Raw genomic sequence first — 12,810 nt, forward strand, 5'->3', positions numbered from 1 at the left:
ATGAACACGACTGTCCAATCAGCCTTTATACTGTGGTCGTGGAGCGCACTCAAGAATTGCATGCGCAAATGCGCCGGCGCGCGCTGCATAATTACTTTATTATAGCTTAAATAAAGCGCAGAAGAAACTACGAGCAATGATGGTCGTTGTTCTGTTGTAAGTGAAGTCATGAAATTGCCAAACATGCGATTAAAGCTGCCTCAAAACTGTGCATGCATCGATATATGTTGACATGGTTTTAAAGCTATATTGTTATCCAATTTGTTGGCCTTGAAACGTCTTAAAATGCACATATACACCAGGGAAATCAAAATTTTCTCGGGGGAGCATGCCCCCGAACCCCCCTAGCAAACTACATTTTCTGACCTCGGGAATTCTGAAACCCTGCGTACGGCCAGCTTCAATTCTATATAATAAAATCTGAGGTAATTAAAATTAAAAAATAATAAAAAAAAAATAAAAATTTCAAAACATCCTCCCCTCTGGTTTTTTTCACAAATCGCACCCCTGTATATATATAAATGAATAAACTAGTCAGAATATAGGCTACAGTTAAAGCCTTCCTTTAGTTTTTGTGAAATGCTCGCACGCACTGGGGCCCCAAATGCAATGAACCAGCTTTGGGGGGGCCCAGCTTGCAAAAGGTTGAGAACCCCTGCTCTATACTATATTTAATGTAATTTATTCCTGTGATCAAAGCTGATTTTTCAGCATCATTACTCCAGGCTTCAGTGTCACATGATCCTTCAGAAATCATCATACTCACGTTCACCACTCATTTTCGTCAGCTAAAAAACTTCTTGTAAACACTTTTTAGGTGTGTAACCCACACAAGGTTACTGGAGTGCAACTCTCTACTCTGCCTGCGGGTGGCGCGTACACCCCAGGGAATTCATTAGAAAACAAACACGCCTTTCCTCCGGTGAAGGTTGCTAGATACATCCGATTGGTTTTTAGAAAAGGATAGACCATCTGAATCGGACCCTGGCGGTCAGTGGCGAGCCAACCACAGAAGTGAACTGATCAAGAGCCCGGTGCGGCCAGCCGTGGCATCGTTGGAACCATCATCATCATCCTGTGCCTTCATTTGAGATACAGATAAGAACACACGTAAACATAACCGGGTAGTGAAAAGAACATAAGTTTATATACTTATACTTAAAGAAACACACACACGCACACACACACACACACACACACACACACACACACACACACACACACACACACACACACACGCACACAAAGAACTTTCATGGACTCTTTCTTTATTTGAGGTTATTTATTTTGAGTTTATTGTGCGCTGTATATTGTATACATTTTGTATAATACATTTTTCAAATTTAAGTTTTCATTTTTTCAAAGTCAAGGTTTGTGTTGTCTGTTCTCTGCTGACCTTTTACTATAAAATAAAGTTTACTATGATGATGATGAATATTATTATAAACGCATGTTTCGGGGCTTCTCTCATGAGACTAGCGTAAATTGACCCATAGCAAAGCGCCATCTGCTGTTTTGGAAGAGGAAGTTGCTCAACTGCGTTTGTGAGAGAACCTGCCTGCACACATTTGTGAGAAAAATCAAGCTGAGAGATCTCATAAAAAGACAAGTGTCATACAATCATAACAGACAGATGTGTGTTTCTATGCACTAGATTTGGTATTTGTTCAAAGGTTACATGCATTTGTAGGATGGTTTGTATTTATTTGTGAAATATGATGTAGGCTTATTTATTTGTTACTCAAACTGACCTTTGTATTTGCACATCACTTTCTGTTTGCGAGTCGAGTTTTCCTTTGCAAAGCAGATCGTGTCGTCCCTCCTTTAAACTTATTTATTTTATGCATATTGTAGTTTGTATATGTTGTGAATATTGAGCCTTTGTGAGATAATGTGACAGCTTTTAACTTTTGTACACTTTAATAAAGCTGCCTCATCTTTGTAGTCCTTTGCCTGTGTCTCTACTCACCCACCTATTTGTAACGAATTTGTGTTGCAATATTAAATTATTTCCGTGGGTATAAAAACCCCAGTGGCGTAGTCGGAATCAAGTGCGATCTTTGGGTATCGCTCGGTCACAATCTGTGGTTGCTGATCATAACGTACAGCTATAGTTGTTCGTCGACAAACTACACAAAAACTCAGTAAATAAGCATTCCTTAAAGGCGCTAAAGAGGATCTTTTCGTCGACTGAGAAACCAAAGACTGTTAGTGAGTTTTTGAAATGAGCGCATGCGTAAGAACAACCCCCCTCTTTCATAGCTCATTTCGAGGGAACGCCTCCCAAAACTCGTGCACGAGTATTGGAACACAAGTGTTTACCAACGACATTCGCTGTGTTGTGTTAGTGGATTCATTATGTCGGACTCACCACAGGTAACTCATAATCTGCAGTTGTTATTCCTGTCTCCTGACAAAAACACTGCATGCGGCACCTGTAGAGTATGGAAAGTTACTGGAGCGTGCAGCCGCGCACGTCTCTCACAAGGAACGTCATGGCAGTGATTGACAAGCCAGAGGGCCAATCGTTTACGCGATGATCGCATAAACGATTGGCTGATGTTTTTAAGGCCCTACCTCGTTCACAAATGATGTATATTAATATTATTCCTTTCAGTGCACCTAATAAATAGTCTTTTATCAGTTAGTAAAGACAGTTTCAAGTAATATTGCAAAAATGTATAAAACAAAGCATCCTCTTTAGCACCTTTAAGGAAGAATCCTCCCTAAAGCAGATGTACAAACCTGAAACTGGGGGCAGCCTACGTGCAGCAGCATGAAGCAGGGACGGCACACCAAACATCATTCCATTCATAAATGGCGAACTCCCGTAAAAGGGGCGGTACGGATGACAACGCATCCCAGGTAACCAGGTAACCCTTTTTATACCATAACACTCCGGTGTTAAGGTGCGTTCACGCGGCCTCGTAATTCCTGTAGTTACGAAATTCCTGCTTGTAAAAAAGCACTCACGTCCTCGTAATTACAACTTGTAAGCTGGGAGTTTTCTGAAAGCTCCCACATGTACCACGTGGCCGCTGTACCACCTGACCGCTGTAGATTCATTTAGGCGCATCGGTTTAATTGATTATTTCGAAAAGGTAATAAAATATTCCTTTGGAATATAAATCTTTGGAGCTTTGTTTTGAAGGCAGTCTTCATGCCAGCAGCTACTTAAACAGTGTTATTTTTGTTTAAAATATTATAATTATGATAGGAAATTATAGATTAGTTTCGTTTTATTTAAAGTTTGACAAGGCAGGGTATTGCAGCACAAAACCCTGAAATGTGTCAAACATAACACATACTCAAACAACCTTCTGTACCTGATTTAAAACAATTTCAAAAGCAGTCAAATAAAATAATTCTGATAATAATCATGTAATTTATTCTGTGAGGTAATACAGCACAAATGCACAGACTAATCACAGAAGCAGACTAATCAAACTATTCAAAAACTTTCTAAATCCTCAAAATAAATAAATAAAAAAAGCTAAACAGAAAACACATCATTGTAAAACAAGGTTATTCGCTAATGTTTGCTCTGCTGTATCCTTACATTAACTGTTTATCTGAATGCATGTCTTGTACTCAATTAGCGCAGACGATTTATCATACTTCTATGCATTGTTTTGAACATGTGAACTGTTGACTAACATTGGATATTTTATTACCTTTTCAAAATGATCCATTAAACCGATGCGATTTGAGGAGCGTGTACTATTTTCAGTTCCATTCGCTTGCGCGTTGTCTCAAGTATACGCCCACAATAGGAGGATATCATGAAAATTCGCGTAAGCGCCACCTAGTGGAACAGAATATTTCAGGAACCGAATATATTGTAACATCGGTCCTGATAGGTTCACTGTTTTTACCTGACATCACCCAATGAACAACCGAGGGTATACTTCACACTGCTACATTCAATAATAACCAACTGCAGAACCGCAGAACCATACGTCATGACAGTCTGAGGACGACAGCGCCAGACTAACAGCCTGAGGGCGGAAGTGGGCGGAGTAATAGTCTCACGTTGGATGTGGGCGGAGTTGACGACAAACAAGCAAACAATCATGGCGGAAGAAGCGAACACGGTAAAAAGTTTCTTTGTGTTGTGCTTTTAATCGATCACGTTTATGTGTTGTGTATTTATTCGATCGTTAACACTTAACATGACTCAGATATTTTGTAAATGGGCTTCAAAGTCACTTTATCACGTCTTTTGATATTTTACAAATCGTCTCACGTTGCTTGCGCCCAGGTGAATAAATACTATAGTCATTTATAGTAAATACTATAGTGTTTTTGAACCATACTATAGTACTATAAATACTTGAATTAATTTATTGTGGTAATTCTATAGTTGCTGTGATAATATGGCAGCTATAATAATATAAACAAATTACTTTACCCAATATTGTACTAAGTTTTCTACAATTTTAGGGTATATTATACTACAATATACACTACAGTTTACTGTAGTAAAAACTAAAGTATACTATTTATACTAGTTTATCAGTTCACTATAGTTAATATTATAGTATTATGTAGCATTCATTAGTGTTGTAAATACAGTATGGTTCAAAAACACTATAGTATTTACTATAGTATTTTTTCACCTGGGTGTTTACATATTCATGGTTTGTTATTTTACTTGTTGTTGGTACTGTATTTTATTTAATTGGTTACATTTTACAATACTGATCAGTGTTTTTGTGGATTTTAGAGGCATATTAGTATCGGGAGATGCTCCGCTTTACTTCATTTACAGCGATGCAAAACGTGCTGCAACAACTTCCACTGCCCAGTGCTCTTAAACCGACCAGACGGCACAGGTTGAATGCACAGCTTCAAATTCACTTAAAAAAAACTGTCGTTCATGGAGGTATGAACGTTTCTTTTGTATTCTGAATTTAAAATGTTGTTTTTGCAATGAAGTAAGTAGTAATTTTGACTTTAGAAGAATGAAACTTGTTTCTTTTATGCAATTTTTATGGTTATATATCTAAGTTTTTCTTTGATTTTGCAATGCAGTAAATTGACAAGCAGAATCACCCCAGAACAAGAGAAGCTGATCAAAAACAAGGTTAGTTTTATAAGACTTTCATAAACACATAAGCTACTTATACAGATGGTGTGTTATATCTGTCACATCTTTTCAGGAATAACTTAATAATATTCTATTGTTTTAGAAACAGTTGACCGGCTGTGTGGGATCTTCATGTTAATGGTAAGAAAAAGAAGGGAAAGTTAAACGTTTTTAAAAATGTATGAACTTCTCTTTTCATTAGAATGAAAAACATATATGAGGGCTTTTCATACTTTAAATAGTTAACCCTGGGTGATTGTTAACCCCAGGTAAACAGAATCCTGGGTTATCTTGATTCACGTTTCACACTGATCATCATTTACCTGAGGTTAACAATTAATCCTGAGTATTCATATGCACTGTACATTACTAAACCCTGGTTAACATCCTTATTTGCAGTGTCAGTGTCACTGATTGGATGAACAAAGCACACAATATGTTTTCATAAATGCTTAGGCATTGCACATCCTCATTACATATAGTCAACTTCCTCATTACATATAGATCAAGTTTATCCTGAATGAACATTTCAGACTATAAAAGAATTAAACAGTATTTTCTGCTCTGCAATTGTTGCATTTTCTGTCAGCATTTGTTTTTTTTTTTTTTCTTTCCAATGCTGAATTTTCTATTTATATACAATGCACAGTGTTTCTGTGACTGTCAAAAGCATGTAAATATACAAGCAATATGTGGAGCGTTACTTTACCCACGGTTAAAAGTGGTGTTTAGGACGACGATAACCCGGGGTTAAATGTAGCGTGAAAAGCCATGTGAATTGCTTGCCTTTTAAAAAAAAAAAAAAAAAAAAAAAAATTATACTGAACATAACTGATTAATTTCATTGGTGACAGAGTATGATTTAAGTCTTCAATATATAAACATGAGAAAAACAGAATGTCAAAACTTTATTATACATGCTGTGCTGCATCCTGACTACAACACAAAGTGTTGTTAAATACACTTTTAACATCTCATCCCATTTGTTTATACCCTTCTCTCATGAAGGAACCACGGATCACAGAAGACTTCTGCGCTGCACAACAATCAAAGGTCTTTACGGGTTTAGTGGAAGAGCTGTGCTTTCTGATATTGAAAGAAAAAGACCAGGAACAAGAACTTTCACAGGCTGAAACAGATGATGACAGACAACTGGCCAAAGAGCCTTTAGTGTTTTGCTTTCAAATTAAGGATGATATGGACATTTTACAAAAAAAGTTTATTTTTTTAGATTTAATTTGTCATCATGTACCTGCTGTTCAATCTACACTCAATTTAGTTTGATTTTGTATTTTTTTAGAGCAAAGCACAGCTAGTGGCTATATAATGCTTTTGCTCTTACATTTTAGTACATTTTATTAAAATTAAATAAATATCTTTTGTTTTTGGGTTTGATGGATCTGAATGTGTTTAATTCATGCATTCTAGTGTACAACCGTGTAATGCGTATTATATATTATGAAAAACAATGATTCATTCTGAAATGCTTTTTATTTTATTTTATGACAAATTAATAAATGTTTATCGATTTTAGTGTTTAAGCTTTGTTGTGTTCAATTTATATTCAGTTAATCATTTAAGACATAAAACAAATTTATGAACTTTTAAAATATTAAAAGGTTACAAGGGGATTTTAATACACACATAGGCTATATATATATATATCTTAACGTGATTGTGTATATGATTAAGCTATTAACACAATGTGAATCTATATCTATAATTTCAGTTAGATCGTTTTAATACAATATTTCACATTAACATGGTTTTAAACTTTAAAATGCTCCAAATGGAGCGATGCCTACGGAGATAAATTGGCTCCGCCCACTTCCGCCCTCAGGCTGTTAGTCTGGCACTGTCGTCCTCAGACTGTCATGACGTATGGTTCTGTGGTTCTGCAGTTAGTCCTATCTCGCTACATTCGCAATGACAAGTTGTGTGTACATAAGAGATACATTACATTCCTTTAGTTCAGTATGATAGTATATTAGTATATAGTATGATTCAGTATATTAGTTCAGAATAGAGTTACTGTGTGCTTGATCAGTCTTACTCTAACAAATAATACGGTAAGTATACCGTGTTATTTGTTAGAGTAAGAACAAATATTTTATTCACAAAATGTGAACACATACTATATACATAGATACTGTAAAACAAAAAAAAACAAAAAAAGATTATCCGTATTGATGTAGCTGTGCTAGACTTGCATCTCTCCATTTGCTTGTATATGTGAGATTTGGTTCAATTTGGTTTTGAGTGAGGTTTGTCTGTTGAAAAAGGATTTTTGAATCCCGTCCATGTCCTTTCACTCAACGGCATGTTCAGATCCATCCTAGGCATGTGTCTGCTGTAGGACATCAAACATTGCCTTTTTTTTTTTTTTTGAAGCCACAAAAAAACTGCACGTTGCCTTATCAGCACTCATATACTCTCTCTCTCTCTCTCTCACACACACACACACACACACACACACACAAACACTTACATACACAACAAAGCAAATTATCAAAACACAAAAACACTCTTCTCAAGCTTTCTTTCTTTTAGCCTGTCTCTCTTTGCTCTCTCTGAAACATACACCAACAAACAAATATCCCACATATATTTTATGTTGGCATCAAAGCAGGCAAGCTGATTTTATAAACTGTAGGCTATATGTGAAATACATTGTTTTGTTGAAATCTATACCGAATATGTGTCATTTTTGATTTTGCGAGCAGGAATGGAGAAGTGTCCTTTGCAAATGCACTAAGCACTATAAATATGGTGTAAATATAGTATGCACTACAACTGTACAGCTCATTACATACCATGCATGCAGAATCTGTAGGATATTGATGTTGGTCCCCCTCTTGCTGCCAAAACAGCCCTGACCCGTCAAGACATAGACCCCTGAAGGTGTGCTGTGGTATCTGGCACCAAGATGTTAGCAGCAGATCCTGTAAGTTGTGAGTTGGGGCCTCCATCGAACCTCCATCTGGGGAATTTGGAGGCCAAGTCAACACCTCAAACTTGTTGTGCTCCTCAAACCATTCCTGAAGCTTTTTTGCTTTGTGGCAGGGCGCATTATCCTGCTGAAAGAGGCCACAGCCACCAGGGAATACAGGGTGAACATGGTCTGCAACAATGCTTAGGTAGGTGGTACGTGTTAAAGTAACATCCACATTTTCATTTGTTGAAACAAATAGCTTGTTACTGGAAATGGAGACGCTATCGCTAAATTCACACAGAAATTGTGATTATAAGCATTGTTAATTGTAGTTACTACCAGCACTGCTGGTCACCATCAATGGAGGGTACAGAGGAGACTAGCAAAAATGAAAAAGTATGTACTAGCCTGTTTCTGAATCTAAATATAATTTACAGATAAATATTTTTGATCATAATACAGCCAGGCTGTATTTGGGGGCTAAAATGACAGTTTATCCTATTTTGAAAGATTTCAAACTAGTTTCCCTTCTCATGCCAGTGGATGATAATAAACTGCACAGAAAGCTTTTATTAGCTAGCGATGCATGATCAAGATCTGAACTGCCATACAACAAGCGAAAATCAAGCCAAACACATTCATGCAGACCACAGCAATTATCCACCACTCCTTTAGCACCCTTTGGGGATCCATCAGCACACACCCAATATAAGAGCAAACCACAGAGTCTGAATACTAGAGCAATAGTGCTGCAACTGCAATCATATGTATGGAAAAACTTATAGTTATATATATTTATACACTTCTATTTTAAAGAAAAATAAATGAAAGAGAGGCAATTACCTGTATGTTACACATGCTTCGTTGTCTTCTTTTTAACCAAATATTAAGTAATGCTTACCATTATTTACCACTATATCAAATTCCTTGGAGAACCAATAATCATTCAGTCAACTGATGCATTTTTATTTCATTGCACATCACTATGAACTTGTGCCAAAAAGTGCTATGGTTTAAAATGTTATTTGGACAAGTAACATGTTAATACTGTGGTATTCCTTTGTAGTAGCCTACCTGGTGTCACGGACACACAAGAACAAGATTTAAAGATCCAGTTGCAGCATAAGTATTTATTGGGGAATCCAGAAACGTTAATCCAAAGGCAGGCAAGGGTCAAAATCCAAAATATCCAGTCCACCAAACACAAAGCCAGAGAAACAAAACAGTGCACGTAACAATACAATAAACCACAACCAAGGACAGAAACAACTCAGTATAAATAGACAGACACTAATAACATAATACAAAACAGGTGTGTGTAATGAAGTGATCAAGAGATAATGAGTCCGGCAGTGCGTTATGGGTAATGAAGTGAATGCAATGGGTAGAAATGAGAGTCCGGGATGGAGTGCCCTCTAATGGCTGATAGGGCACTCTCACTGGTGATCGTGACATTACCCCCCCCTCAAAGGAGCGGCTACCAGACGCTCCACCAGTCCAAAAAAAACAAAAACACAAAAACCCCAGGAGGGAGGTGGACAGGTGGAGGATCAGGGGGAGGGATGGTGGGCCAGGACCAGAACCCCCAACCGAAGGCCAGGGGGGAGCCGGAGGAACAAACCACGGGGGGCTCAAGAGAGTCAGGGTCCTGGCTGAATGCCAGGGCGGCGCTGGAAGAACTGACCAGGCGGGTTCCCCGGGGTCTGGAGTCCTGGCTGGTTGCCAAGGCGGCGCTGTAGGAACTGACCAGGCTGGTTCCAGCGGGTCTGGAATCCTGGCTGATTGCCAGGGTGGTGCCGGAGGAACTGACCAGGCTGGTTCCAACGGTTCAGACGGCCTGGGCAGTGGCGGCAGGGCAGAAAGCCTGGGCGGCGGCGGCAGGGCAGAAGGCTTGGATGATGGCGGCAGGACAGAAGATCTGGGCGGTGGCGGCAGGGCAGAAGACTTGGACGGCGGCAGGGCAGTAGGCCAAGGGTGCTTCATGGCCATATCAGGGAGAGCGGACAGCTCGGTGACGGCCTCCGTGGCCGTATCAGAGAGAGCGGACAGCTCGGTGATGGTACCAGGCTCGGGCTGCTCAGGCGGCAGGGTAAGGCGCTTCGGTGGCGCCGGCAGGGCAAGGCGCTTCGGTGGCGCGGCCTCCGTGGCCGTATCAAGGAAGGCGGACAGCTCGGTAACGGTCTCCGTGGCCGTATCAGGGAGAGCGGAGGACTCAGGGACGGCAGCGTGCTCAGGCTGGGGCTGCTCTGGGACGGCAGCGTGCTCAGGCTGGGGCTGCTCTGGGACGGCAGCGTGCTCAGGCTGGGGCTGCTCTGGGACGGCAGCGTGCTCAGGCTGGGGCTGCTCTGGGACGGCAGCGTGCTCAGGCTGGGGCTGCTCTGGGACGGCAGCGTGCTCAGGCTGGGGCTGCTCTGGGACGGCAGCGTGCTCAGGCTGGGGCTGCTCTGGGACGGCAGCGTGCTCAGGCTGGGGCTGCTCTGGGACGGCAGCGTGCTCAGGCTGGGGCTGCTCTGGGACGGCAGCGTGCTCAGGCTGGGGCTGCTCTGGGACGGCAGCGTGCTCAGGCTGGGGCTGCTCTGGGACGGCAGCGTGCTCAGGCTGGGGCTGCTCTGGGACGGCAGCGTGCTCAGGCTGGGGCTGCTCTGGGACGGCAGCGTGCTCAGGCTGGGGCTGCTCTGGGACGGCAGCGTGCTCAGGCTGGGGCTGCTCTGGGACGGCAGCGTGCTCAGGCTGGGGCTGCTCTGGGACGGCAGCGTGCTCAGGCTGGGGCTGCTCTGGGACGGCAGCGTGCTCAGGCTGGGGCTGCTCTGGGACGGCAGCGTGCTCAGGCTGGGGCTGCTCTGGGACGGCAGCGTGCTCAGGCTGGGGCTGCTCTGGGACGGCAGCGTGCTCAGGCTGGGGCTGCTCTGGGACGGCAGCGTGCTCAGGCTGGGGCTGCTCTGGGACGGCAGCGTGCTCAGGCTGGGGCTGCTCTGGGACGGCAGCGTGCTCAGGCTGGGGCTGCTCTGGGACGGCAGCGTGCTCAGGCTGGGGCTGCTCTGGGACGGCAGCGTGCTCAGGCTGGGGCTGCTCTGGGACGGCAGCGTGCTCAGGCTGGGGCTGCTCTGGGACGGCAGCGTGCTCAGGCTGGGGCTGCTCTGGGACGGCAGCGTGCTCAGGCTGGGGCTGCTCTGGGACGGCAGCGTGCTCAGGCTGGGGCTGTTCTGAGAGCATCCTCCAGGCAAAACCGCCACAACATAGAACGTGAGGACAGCCCTCTTGGCCATCACTGGACTGATAGGGAGAGCATGCCGTACTGGAGCGGACTCACTGGCTGGAGCGGACTCACTGACTGGAGCGGGCTCTGGAGCGGACTCACTGACTGGAGCGGGCTCTGGAGCGGACTCACTGACTGGAGCGGGCTCTGGAGCGGACTCACTGACTGGAGCGGGCTCTGGAGCGGACTCACTGACTGGAGCGGGCTCTGGAGCGGACTCACTGACTGGAGCGGGCTCTGGAGCGGACTCACTGACTGGAGCGGGCTCTGGAGCGGACTCACTGACTGGAGCGGGCTCTGGAGCGGACTCACTGACTGGAGCGGGCTCTGGAGCGGACTCACTGACTGGAGCGGGCTCTGGAGCGGACTCACTGACTGGAGCGGGCTCTGGAGCGGACTCACTGACTGGAGCGGGCTCTGGAGCGGACTCACTGACTGGAGCGGGCTCTGGAGCGGACTCACTGACTGGAGCGGGCTCTGGAGCGGACTCACTGACTGGAGCGGGCTCTGGAGCGGACTCACTGACTGGAGCGGGCTCTGGAGTGGACTCACTGACTGGAGCGGGCTCTGGAGTGGACTCACTGACTGGAACGGGCTCTGGAGTGGAGTCACTGACTGGAGCGGGCTCTGGAGTGGACCTACTGACTGGAGCGGACTCTGGAGTGGACTCACTGACTGGAGCGGGCTCTGGAGTGGACTCACTGACTGGAGCGGGCTCTGGAGTGGACTCACTGACTGGAGCGGGCTCTGGAGTGGACTCACTGACTGGAGCGGGCTCTGGAGTGGACTCACTGACTGGAGCGGGCTCTGGAGTGGACTCACTGACTGGAGCGGGCTCTGGAGTGGACTCACTGACTAGAGTGGACTCACTGACTGGAACGGGCTCTGGAGTGGACTCACTGACTGGAACGGGCTCTGGAGTGGACTCACTGACTGGAACGGGCTCTGGAGTGGACTCACTAACTGGAGCGGGCTCTGGAGTGGACTCACTAACTGGAGCGGGCTCTGGAGTGGACTCACTAACTGGAGCGGGCTCTGGAGTGGACTCACTAACTGGAGCGGGCTCTGGAGTGGACTCACTAACTGGAGCGGGCTCTGGAGTGGACTCACTAACTGGAGCGGGCTCTGGAGTGGACTCACTGGCTGGAGCGGACGGACTCACTGGCTGGAGCGGACGGACTCACTGGCTGGAGCGGACGGACTCACTGGCTGGAGCGGACGGACTCACTGGCTGGAGCGGACGGACTCACTGGCTGGAGCGGACGGACTCACTGGCTGGAGCGGACGGACTCACTGGCTGGAGCGGACGGACTCACTGGCTGGAGCGGACTCACTGGCTGGAGCGGACTCACTGGCTGGAGCGGACTCACTGGCTGGAGCGGACTCACTGGCTGGAGCGGACTCACTGGCTGGAGCGGACTCACTGGCTGTAGCCTTTCTCCTCCTCTTCCTCCTTTTACGTGAGATAGACGATGTACCTGTGCCCATCTCCTCGGTGGACTCTGGAGCGAACTCACAGGCTGGATCGGACTC

General features: G+C 44.5%; 1 long non-coding RNA gene across 1 annotated transcript; it reads left to right on the forward strand.

Annotated features, from left to right (window-relative positions):
• Positions 1-3,939: 3,939 nt before the first annotated feature.
• LOC137007946 (uncharacterized) lies at positions 3,940-6,634 on the forward strand. The gene is made up of 5 exons (XR_010892729.1): positions 3,940-4,094; positions 4,727-4,885; positions 5,035-5,086; positions 5,193-5,230; positions 6,098-6,634. It is a non-coding gene; the product is annotated as an uncharacterized lncRNA (long non-coding RNA).
• Positions 6,635-12,810: the final 6,176 nt, after the last annotated feature.

Source organism: Chanodichthys erythropterus, chromosome 19, assembly GCF_024489055.1.
Source record: "Chanodichthys erythropterus isolate Z2021 chromosome 19, ASM2448905v1, whole genome shotgun sequence".
Lineage (NCBI taxonomy): Eukaryota > Metazoa > Chordata > Actinopteri > Cypriniformes > Xenocyprididae > Chanodichthys > Chanodichthys erythropterus.